Source organism: Aquila chrysaetos, chromosome 1 (genome assembly GCF_900496995.4).
Source record: "Aquila chrysaetos chrysaetos chromosome 1, bAquChr1.4, whole genome shotgun sequence".
In the NCBI taxonomy this organism is placed as follows: domain Eukaryota; kingdom Metazoa; phylum Chordata; class Aves; order Accipitriformes; family Accipitridae; genus Aquila; species Aquila chrysaetos.
Genome location: NC_044004.1, coordinates 78,900,740 through 78,912,543, shown reverse-complemented (window position 1 = coordinate 78,912,543; position 11,804 = coordinate 78,900,740). Strand labels below are relative to the sequence as shown.

Sequence of the window (11,804 nt, the reverse complement as noted above, 5' to 3'; positions counted from 1 at the left end):
AAGAACAACAACAAATATATACGTATTTATATGAACGGAAACTTGTTACATGCTGTAAGAATTTTGTACGAGGTCTTTTATTAACTTTGTTGTATGACAGAAGTACCGTTCCTTGTATTATGTGCTCAGTGCATGTTATTATTAAGACAAAATGGCAAAGAAAGATTTTAGTGAGATTTGTAAAGTTCTGGTGGGGAAGGGTGCTGCTATCGCCACGTTAAGGGCTCACCTTGCATTTCAGGGAAGCAGAACAAAATATGAATTTCAGTTACAGTGATGAATTTTTCAACACAGAGCTGATAAATGATCACAGCAGACCCAGCGCCCTGGAGATGCCTTGCTGTTGTGAACAGTAATTGCCTGCTGGCTGTTTGAGGCTGTTGGGATCATATGCAGGAGATTCAGAATGGAGCCTGGCACCATTTGACTTGTGGTTTTGCTTGCTTATTTATCAATCTCAGTCTCTATTGCCCCCGTATTAAAAGAGACGTCCGCCAGGAAAATGGAAGTTCTTTTCTGAAATTCAAGGAGGTGGGAATTGCAGTCATTCACTGCCGATACATTAATTTAATACATAGTGGCATTTTTAGGTATTTATCCTGGCTATATTCATTTAATACGTTATGGTACATGTACCAGCCTATCCTACTGTTTTCTTAAGGCACTTTATCAGTGTGAGATATTGCTAGTTCTAATGTCAAGATCATATAAGAATTCATTACTTCCCTTGCACAAATGGTGCCGCTGCCCACAAGAGAAGTAGTACCGAGGCAGGGTGTTTAAATTCAGGGCTGAAGGACTTCTTTTTCCTTATATAATTCATAAAGAAAACAACTCTAGAGAGGAAATTGTTTGCAAGCTGGAACTGAACTAAATTAAACAATTAGAAGCTAGAAAGAGCTAAACAAACAACTTACAATTTTCAAAAGTTAGACTTTGGTTGAGAATAATATTCCAGGACAATCAGAACATGTTAAAAAAACAGGCTAAAAAAACCCAACCAACCAAAGACAAAAAACTTCTTGTTTGGGTCAACCAAAGTTAATTTTCTTTAGCTTTTCTTCCATACTCATACAATAAGACAAAAAAACCACTGTCGTGATATCCGTAATTAGGATACCAGCAGATGGATTAGTTAGTCACTGCCCCAGCTAACCATTATGTGTGTTGCTGGGGAAGTCAGTTAAGGTAGATTCATTTTTCCTAATTTAATCATAAAAAAGAGAGGCACCTGGTTTAATCTACCATTCCATCTCCCTCTACTTTCGATGGGGAGAGAGATGAAAAAGAGAAGTCTGGGCTGTGGGTGGAATCACTCACTCCTTGGTGGTGCCTCCTCTACCACCAGGGAGGAAAGTGCTGGTATATTTGAAACTCAGTTTTCTCTTTTAACCTAAAATTTTATCACTCCTTACCACACAGAAGAGTTAGGAAGATGACTGGGGGACATTCAGATATGAGGGCAGTAAGAGGCACACAGGAGCCATTGATGGACTGTGCACTTCTTGAACTCCCCGTCCTCCGCAGCTGGACGTAGCTGAGAGAGTTTGTCAGTGTTCACAGTCCAAGCCTGGAGCACAAATTTGGCTGAGCTTGTTTTTTCCATTTTCGTCAATATTAAAAATATGTCCTGTACATGGTACTTCTTCTGGCATTCACCACAGAAAGGCCTTTGCAGGCAGAGTCCAACACCATCACATTTTTATAAATGCTTCATAGAAGTGTACAGATTTCACAAGCTTACATTGGCTTAAACAGGAGGAATTTTATGTGCTTTACCAATGTTACCTGAGGAAATATAGCTCCCAAATGGTGATATTTTTTTTTTTTCCCCAAAATACAGTTATAATATGGGGGTGGATATATGTTGGCACCAGGCCAAAGTTTCTAAAAGGACACTTAAACCATTTTAGATATGGAGCTTTCACAGCTTGTTTGTTCTTAACTGTAAGTTTTGCTTTTGCTGGACTTTTAAAACTCAGTTAGTATTTTGTTTAAATTAATCTCTCCTCTAAGATTAAATATTAGAATAGTTATTAGATTAAATGCCTCTTCCATTTACAACAGTGCCTTCTCTGCAGTCCATTTGTACGCACAATGCAAAAGTGAATTTTGAATGTTACCTATTTTACAATCTTGAAAAAAATTCAAGAGGGTTGTGCAAATATCATAGAAAAATTAAGGATAACATACACACTAAAAGTAAATATAAATATTTGGGAAGAATAGCAGAAATCCTTTGCTTATGTACAGAAACTCCCAGAGTACTAACAGTGGTCCGACATTTTCCAAAGTTCTGGGGTAACTTTGTGTTCCTAAAAATAATTTTAAAAAATTGTTCAGCAATCAGTGTTTTAGAGATGCCCGAATTGTTTAGTGAGAAAGAGAGTTTTTCTGGCAGTGGAACATTTCTTCATAGCAATGATAACAATTCCTTACAGCTCCTTTTTTCTTAAAAAGCTCCTTTTTTAAAAAAAGACAATGATACCAAGAGTATAATTCTGAATTCAACAGAATTAAATTGCTATAAACCCACTGCTATTGAAATCACATTTACTTGCTATTAGTTTGTTTTGGTTGGTTGGTTTTTACCTGGAAAGGTTTAGGAGGTCAGTTTTTAATATGTAATGCATTCAGCTGATAATAGATGTAACAGGAATATGACTGAATTTGTAACTAGTAAAAGTGCACCAATGGCAGAGAATAATGCTTAAGTATAAGCATAAGGCACTGGCAAATTCTAAACTTACTACATGAAATCTAATAGGAAGCCAGTATATGAAAGCACTAAAGTTTAATATTATGGGTCACCTCTGTGACCCAATTCCAATTTCTTTTGGAATTACATTTATCTGCTTCTAGATTTAACTAGATCCATAATATGCAAAAATACAACATGCGAGTTAGAAATGCATATATCAATTTGAATAGAATAGCAGATCATGTAAACTTTACATTTTAAACACAAAATCAAGCCACTTAGAAAAAAAATATATTTTGCAGGCTACTTTAAAACACTTTTTCCCATTTTTTTCACTCCTTACTGGGGCTGAGTTAATACCAACAGTGTAGCAATAGTTTAGTGCAAGGGAGGGAGAGCATTTTTGCACAGATCCTGCCCTGTCCAGAGCACTGGAAATATCACAGCAGTGTGATTGGGAGAGTCCCACTTCCTTTTCTAGAGGAGACTTGAATAAACATCTGTGCATTTGGATGATCATCTAAATTAAACCGAGTATGGCAGAGACTTCCTTTAGCAGTTTCCCTGTCACCAAAGGAAATGAGAGTGTAATTGTGTAAGTCCAATTACAGGATGACTGTTTAGCAGCCAAACACCAGGTCAAATGCAAAGTAAAAGACAAATTAGATGTATCTCACTGTAGATTGTTTTTGTCAATTACACCTCAGTACTTCAGAATTGTACTATATCATATATAAAGCCTTGTTCCTGAACCAGAGAATTCATAGTCCCTTTATATGACATGCCACACACGTGAAGGAAAAAGCAGATAGCCTTTTTAAAAGTACCATTAATTCTAAAATAGTCATAATCCGAAGCACAAATTGTGTTTTTCTTCTTTTCACTTGAATTTTTTTTTCATATTATCTGGTGTGCCATCTCACTCATTCAAGTGCTGCTACATCACTAGAACATATAACTTAAGATTAAACATGAAAAGGTGAATTATTAAACTAATATATAGGTGCTTCAGGCTCTGTCTGAGCTGGGATGGATCATTCCTTCCTTCTTCCTGAGCACTGATTTCTTCACAAAGATTTGGTGGGACAAGAATTCACCTTCTATCAAGTCTATATCACCTTCATGCACTTTGTCAGCTACTTACCTCCTCTAAGCTACTATACAAATATTGAATACTGTACATGAACTGTTTGTTGAGATTTTCCTTGTGTAAATATACAGGTTTGATATAGTAGGCAGTTAGAAAAGCAAACAGGAAAAATGGAGAATTGCCTCAGATAAGTCATCTCACAGCAAACTCTCATAATATAAAACCTGAGCTGTTCACAAAATTCTTCTTTTTTTGACCTCAGCCACCTCAGAAAATTGTTTTGCCAAGACTGAGGGCCAGACAACCAAAAGGACTGTGGCTGGTTAAGATATCCTTCCAAGGAGCTAGAAATAGAGGTCACCACTGGGGAGCCATTCAAAACCTGATCAGCTCTGCCCATGTTGCCCACCTTCTCCCACGCCAAATTCACTGACTACCCGTCATCTCCTTGGATCAGCTCAGAGGCGGCCTAGTTAGTGTGCAATGAAGACACGCAGGGAGGGCTCAGCTTTTTTGGGTCCCCTCCAAAGGGGACCCTCCAACTCCCCACAAGTACCTTGTCCAGAAGCTGCCCCGCAGAGCAGTGCCAGGGTGGGCAGCAGACGTTGTCCCCCTCGGCTCCTCGCCGTATGCTTCTCCACCTCTGGAGCCCCTGCGTGGAGGCTGCAAGCGAGCAAACCAGTTAGACCAAAGGATTCCCCCCACATGCTGGTATGGTAGCGGCCACTCGCAGCATGCGTGGATGACCAGCAGCACATGCTATTATTTCTAATGAGATCAGCACTGTCTGCATGAATATAAATGAATACACATACCAGCAAAGTCGAGTGGTACCTAGCGTGTCCATAAAGCCAAAGGAAAACTTGGCTGTGTGGAACTGCAGAACTCTCATAGAGATTTGCAGTGTTTTAAGTTTGATATTCTTTTCAGTGGGGTACCTTCCCTGCAGGGGAAAAAAAAAAAAAAATTAATCTGTTTTCTATATCACATTCTTTTGAACAGGGTCAGCTTCCAGGAGTTTACAGCACAGTGAATGAAAATTAGTGGTATAAATCAGATGGTTCAATTATTTCAAGAGAGCTGAGTCATGTTGTGCCAGTAACAATTTTGCAAATATTTGTGTATAAGTATTTAAGGCATGAACTCTTGTCTATATGTGCGTTCAGCTTAGCCTGAATTCACTGGAGATATGCTAAATCACAGAGTAGGTAGTACCTAGTGGTTAAACCTGCATTTCCACTCACACAAAGCACAAAAGTGTCCTGGATTTGCATCTAAAATTGATGTTTGACATCTAACCATCCAACTTGCCCCTGTAGGACACTGCAGAATCAAACTGAGTCTTGCTTCCCACTGCTCAGTGCCATGCATGATCTCTGTACCTCTCTAAGTGCACAAAGCAGGTATGTAAGACATCAGAAAAGTAACATTATGGTCACTTTGCGCAAAGGAACGTGACTAGAATAATCATAGACTCATAGAATGGTTTGGGTTGGAAGGGACCTTAAAGATCACCTAGTTCCAACCCCCCTGCCATGGGCAGGGACACCTTCCACTAGACAAGGTTGGCATCCCTTCCCTCCAGCATGTCAATCACACCACACAGCTTGGTGCCGTTGGCAAACTTGCTGAGAGTGCACTCAATCCCACTGTCCATGTTGCCAACAAAGATGTTAAACAGCGCCAGTCACAATATCGACCCCTGAGGAACGCCACTCGTCACTGGTCTCCACTTGGACACTGAGCCGTTGACCACAACTCTGAGTGCGACCATCCAGCCAATTCCTTATCCACCAAATCCATGTGTCTCCAATTTAGAGACAAGGATGTCATATGGAACAGTGTCAGATGCTTTGCACGAGTCCAGGTAGATGATGTCAGTTGCTCTTCCCTTATCTACCAATGCTGTAACCCCATCGCAAAAGGCCACCAAATTTATCGGGGAGGATTTGCCCTCAGTGAAGCCATGTTGGCTGTCACCAATCACCTCCTTATTTTCCATGTGCCTTAGCACAGTTTCCAGGAGGATCCGCTCCATGATCTTGCCAGGCAGAAGGTGAGACTGATGGGCCTGTAGTTCCCTGGGTCTTCCTTTTTAAAAATGGGGGTTATGTTTCCCCTTTTCCAGTCAGTGGGAACTTCCCTGGACTGCCATAACTTCTCAAATATGATGGATAGTGACTAAGCCACTTCAGCTGCCAGTTCCCTCGGGACCCATGGACACATCTCATCAGGTCCTGTGGACTTGTGCACCTGCAGGTTCCTTAGATGGTCTTGAACCTGATCTTCTCCTACAGTGGGCAGTTCTTCATTCTCCAAGTCCCTGCCTTTGTGTTCTGTGACTTGTGCGGTGTGGCTGGAGCAGTTGCTGGTGAAGACTGAGGCAAAAAAGTTGTTGAGTACCTCAGCCTTCTCCATATCCCAGGTAACCAGGTCTCCCGTTTCCTTCCGGAGAGGGCCCCTAATGCTAGGGGCAAGGGGAATTAGGTCTCATGAGTATAAACTTTGAGCTAAAGAATTAATTTATGTTTGTTTAAAAGAGCTCAGTGAGGCATAAAAATGTTCAGGAATGTTTAATCCTAAAGGGAATGAGATTTATCAAAGCAATGTGAAAGGATAATGCATTCATTTCTGGTTCTACAGGCAAAGAGAAGCCAAAAGAGTCCAAAGCATTAACAACTTGGAAGCTATTTTTCATGTTGCCAACTTAGAAGCTATTTTTCATGCTGCTATCATTACCTCAAGTTTGATGCTACAGTGAAAGGCAAATCTGGTTCTGGTAAGCAATTATTAACTTGCGATAAGCATTAGGTTTACATTTAAAGATCAAAGCAAACATATATAAACCATTCTGAGTACATACATATCCTCTGCTTTCTGTCCTTGCTCCTGGTTTTATATCCAGTCATCACTGTGTTTCCCCTGTTACCTTCTTAGTGAGTCCAGGAGCAGGTCCAGGAATCTGTATTGAAAAGAAAATGTAGTTAATTTAATTCATAGTAATATGTAAAGGACTAAAAACTTCAGGCAGAGATTATCTCCATATACTAGACCAGAGGAACTAGAAGATCTGTTACTATCAAACTCATTAGAGAGACAATGAAGCACTTTCCTAATTATGTTATTTTTCTCCCCTTTGAAAATAGCCATCACTCAAATGATCAAACCATTAATAATGCAAATTTACTTAGAAGTCCCATTTACCTGACAAATCCCAATGCTAGAGCTCCCCATAACTAAAATTGCTATTCAAAGATTACTGTGCCATGAGAGGGTGGAAGGTTGGCAATCTTCTTCATTTCGGGGAAAGGGTCATTACTATGATAGGTTCTACCTACACTTTCCAGAAGTGAACTCGCTCTATAGCTAAGCAATCTGCAGGTCATCACTATGACCAAATCCTGAAGTCTTTACTCATGACTGAGCTCCACCTGGGATCCATTTGTGCAGTTTTTTATGCTTCAGTAAATCTGGCCCTTTACTTCTGTTTGTGCTCTGTTCAGTCTAAACTTTTCAACTGGATAAAAATGAAGGCATCGTTTTGAAAATCCTTACTGAAAAGTCTATTTTCGAAGCATTTTATGAAGAACTTAAGAGTACAGATTTGGCTCAGGCTCTAAATAAAATAATTAAGAATTTGGTTTGAATAGAACTCACTATATCTTTGCTGTAAGGTGAAGTAATAAAAGTATGCTTCATTTCACGTCTTAGGACAGACTGCTAGATATGACTTCTGTACAGTAATTTTAACAGGTTATGAGCTATTCATCTCTACTCACATGTAACAGGTTCTTCTAAAGTTATGTGACCATACACATAAACAAGCAAATTGATGACAGATTTACAATCATTTTGCAAATAGCATTAAATATACCTGTAAAAAAAAAAAAAAAAAAACCAAAAACTGAGCCTATTCTACATGTAGTAAGCTACTGGAAAAAAAAAAAAAAAAAAGAGGACACCTGACAACTTGAAGAAACCATATTCATCTCCCTAAATGCTTGAGAATCATCTAATCATTAAATGAACCAATACCTTGCAATATCGCTGACCATGTGAGGGTTAGGTATCATGGTCATTGTCGTGGTTTAAGCCTAGCCGGCAACAAAGCACCACAAAGCCGCTCGCTCACTCCTCCCCTCACCCCGGTGGGATGAGGAGAAATTATAAAGAAAGGCTCGTGGGTCGAGACAAGGACAGGGAGGGATCACTCCCCACTTATGGTCACAGGTAAAAAGCAGACTCAACTTAGGGGAAAAAACAAAATCAATTTGATTTACTACCAATCAAATCAAAACAAGGATAATGGGAAGTAAAACCAAACCTTAGAACACCTTCCCCCCAGCCCTCCCGCCTTCCCGCCTCAACTCCACTCCCGGTTCTCTCCACCTCCTCCCCCCGGTGGCGCAGGGGGACGGGGAATGGGGGTTGGGGTCAGTTCCTCACACCTTGTCTCTGCCGCTCCTTCCTCTCCTTCCTCCTCAGGGGCAGGAGGACTCCGCACACTCTTCCCCTGCTCCACCGTGGGGTCCCTCCCACGGGAGACAGCCCTTCACAAACTTCTCCAACGTGGGTCCTTTCCGCGGGCTGCAGTTCCTCACAAACTGCTCCAGCGCGGGTCCCTTCCACAGGGTGCAGTCCTTCAGTCACAGGCTGCTCCAGCGCGGGCTTTCCCATGGAGTCACGGCCATCTTGGGGGGCCTCCGCTCCCCCGCTCCCCTCCACGGGCTGGGGGGGGGACAGCCTGCCGCCTCACCACAGGCTGCGGGGGCATCCCCTCCTCAGGTGCCCCTCCTGCCCCGCCTCCCTCACTGACCTCGGTATCCGCACAGGGGTTCCTCTCACATTCCAATCCCCCCACTCACTGCAGGTTTCCCCTCCTAAATCTGTTCTCCCAGAGGCGCTACCGCCGTTGCTGAGGGGCTCGGCCCGGGCCAGCGGCGGGTCCGACTTGGAGCCGGGGAAGCTTCCGGCAGCTTCTCACAGGAGCCGGCCCTGCAGCCCCTCCCCCGCTACCAAAAACCCGCCACACAAACCCAAAACAGTCATATTAGACTAACTGCTGCATGTTCACATGAGACACGAAAGACTACTTCCAGCTACTGATCATTTCCAGTCCTACAACGCAGCAAAACAGTGATATTGGAAATGCCTAAAGCTTTCTACCGGTCTGTGTGTCCACTTCACGATCAGGGCTTCCATTAGCTCTACTCTCCAACCTGTACCACTGATTTACTAATATGGAATATGCTTACTTCTGTGCCATATCATAACAAATTTAGGCAGGCTAAAAACTGTAGATATGTCTGGATTTACAAAAGACTTGGCTGCAAAACTTTCAGTTAGTTCCAATCCACTCTTGCCAGTTCTCCTGGATGCTCAGTATCTGTAGAAATCTCATCCTCTGACCCTTGAGTTTCCTTTGAATTGAATTAATTTTTTTTTTTGATTGCAAATCATAAGGCTAAAGTGTGGAGAATTATTTTTCTTTTCAAAGTACGTACAGAGTTTTAGATTCGGTTTCTAATGCATGTAAATTGAAATAATTGTCATTTATATAGTCCAGAAGTTTCTTCTTTAATAGTCTGAAGTGCACCATTAGTTTTACATGTTCTTATACACTGGTTTGACTTAAAACCAGTCTAGCTGTTTTGTTACAAATGGTTTTAGTTTCCAAGTAAACTAAGTGGCAGAGCAATTCAAAACATATTGAATTAATTTCAAATATTAATATCTGCAACTGACTCTAAACCAAAAAGAATTACTCTAGACTTCGTGAGTTTTATTTCTGACAGTTCTTACTTTTTAAAATATAGTAAAACATATTGCATATATCACTTACTTTAAAATAGCAAACCAACAACACAGGGATTGGCATATTCCTTTTTTAGCTCGTGTCTAAGACATTTCTTTATACAGAAGAAAATGCTTGATGTTTTTTCCCTTCAATAAAAAAAATAATCCTGTAAATGCACTTTTCATGTCCCAATGTGTAGCCACTTTATTGAACTTTTAGATTCTGCAATTAGATAAATCAGATTTCCTAGTGAAGATCTAAAGCTGCAAGTACAATTTACCTTCAGTTCACTAGTGGTATGGGCAGTTACTATCTTGGGACCAGATCCTGTAAAGCTGCGCATGAATAGCTTCACCCCTAACAGCTGGTCCAGCGATGACCATCGCACTGTTCATGTGAGTCAGGGTGTGTCAAATCGCTCCCTGAGGTGGAAAACGTTTGCAGGGTACCCGCTTGATTTTCTAACAGAAGATAGTAAAAAGACTGCACAAAGAAATAAACTATAGACAGGAATATCAAATGGTCATGAGATGCTTTTTTACATCATTTTTCCCTATTATATTAAAGATGTCCATAGTTAAAACAAGCCCCAACTTAAAGCTCTTATCTACAAACACTAACACAGGGCACTTTGCAACTGACATCAACAGCAGGGTGATGCAGAATGGCACGAGGCATTTTTTGCAAAACTGGCTCTGCAAACAACATCTGCTGAGCTGGAGGTCTGTGTGGCCCTCCTGCCAGTCCCAGGTGAAAGCAGCAATGAAGAGCAAGCAAGAGTAGCCGAAGCAAGGCTTCTGATGACTTATTACACATTTCATAGATAGATTGCAGACTGGTGCAGGGAAAAGTACCAAACTCCATGTTTTGCTCTTGAAATGGCAATGAGCGCTAGAGCTGCACCATCCCACCTCGCAAGCCATGCCCGGAGCATGCCAGCGCTTGTTGGCTCTGGGTCGCCAAGGTCCCGTTTTGGTGACCTTGGCTTTCAGAGATGGAGAACACCTCCAACGTAGCATTTGCATTGCGATTATTGGATCTCAGAGAAGCCACCAAGGAGTCAGGAGAGATCAGTAACCCGCAATCATTTCTGGTCGTAACTGTACTGGTTGCCTGAAGGCTGGCCAGCTAAACTCTCTTTAATGGTGCCCTTACGCAGACCTCTATGTTATCCTGATTCATCGTCACTTTATCCTGGCATTTGCCGCTGTGCCTTTACACATGTAATGCCTCGAGGATTTGACCCACACAGAGGCTACTCCCACAACCCGTCCCCGTGACCTTTCCAGGAGTGTTAATGATTTAATGTTAATGGCTATCCACTTCAGAAGGGGCTGTGGAGACTGGGGCGTAAGAGGTCATTATTGTTTAAACACATTTGTTTTGCCTTTCTTCTCAGAAACTAAATCAGAAGTTTCCTCACACAGAACGCCCAAACTGACAGCTTTAGGATGTGTGAGAAAGACACAGTTAATTTAGTGCAAAAGATAAGACATTTGCTTGGGGAAGCACTAATACCAGCCTACTACCCCTCAGTGTCATTTCAGATTAGTGTACTACAGAGAAAGGGATTCTAAATCTTTTTAATTGAAAAATATTTGTCTTTTCCTTGCTAAAGTAAGTTTCTCCCTAGAGGTTGAACAGTTTGAAAATTATTTCTGAATTACATCCAATTTCTGGACAGTTTATAAAAAAAAAAAGGAGGATGCAGTTTGTCTGTTGCCTTGTTAATTTATGTCAGACCAGAGAAAGGAGGAATAGATTTCCTTGGTGACCCAAATGGAATAGTTACATAAAAAGATGATTAGAAGTACAAAGTCCAGACATATCTAAGTTGCTAAGATTTGCCGGGTGTCACAGACACATCCACATGTGTGAATACATGTGCATACATGTCATAATTATGCATGCAAAGTGGAGGGATAATTATCCTAACTTGGTAGTTGAAACAACAGTTGAGAGAACTTTACTCTGCTTCTCTCTCCTTTTTTTCTGGCTGAAAGTTCAAACAGCATCAAAACCACTGATTTTAATCTACATAGGTTTTTGATTCATAAGCCATGAAATGACCTCACAAAAAGGGGAAAATGCAAACATCCTTTTACCTCTAGCACGTTCTAAGCAGGAACATTCAAAAACCATGATCCAGACTTGCTCAGTCCTTGACCCATCACAAGAAGAACTGCACATGGCCTTGGACCAGCCCCCTTTTGTTC

General features: G+C 41.3%; 2 long non-coding RNA genes across 2 annotated transcripts in view; both read right to left on the bottom strand.

Annotated features, from left to right (window-relative positions):
• The window catches only part of LOC115345712, a 46,637-nt gene extending 41,676 nt beyond the window's left edge, over positions 1-4,961 (bottom strand). The window contains exon 1 of the long non-coding RNA XR_003924926.1: positions 4,348-4,961. This is a non-coding gene — a long non-coding RNA (uncharacterized LOC115345712). The remainder of the gene's footprint in view (positions 1-4,347) is intronic.
• Positions 4,962-6,633: 1,672 nt separating this feature from the next.
• Positions 6,634-11,804, bottom strand: part of LOC115345723 — a 31,267-nt gene continuing 26,096 nt past the window's right edge. The window contains exon 4 of the long non-coding RNA XR_003924930.2: positions 6,634-6,753. This is a non-coding gene — a long non-coding RNA (uncharacterized LOC115345723). The remainder of the gene's footprint in view (positions 6,754-11,804) is intronic.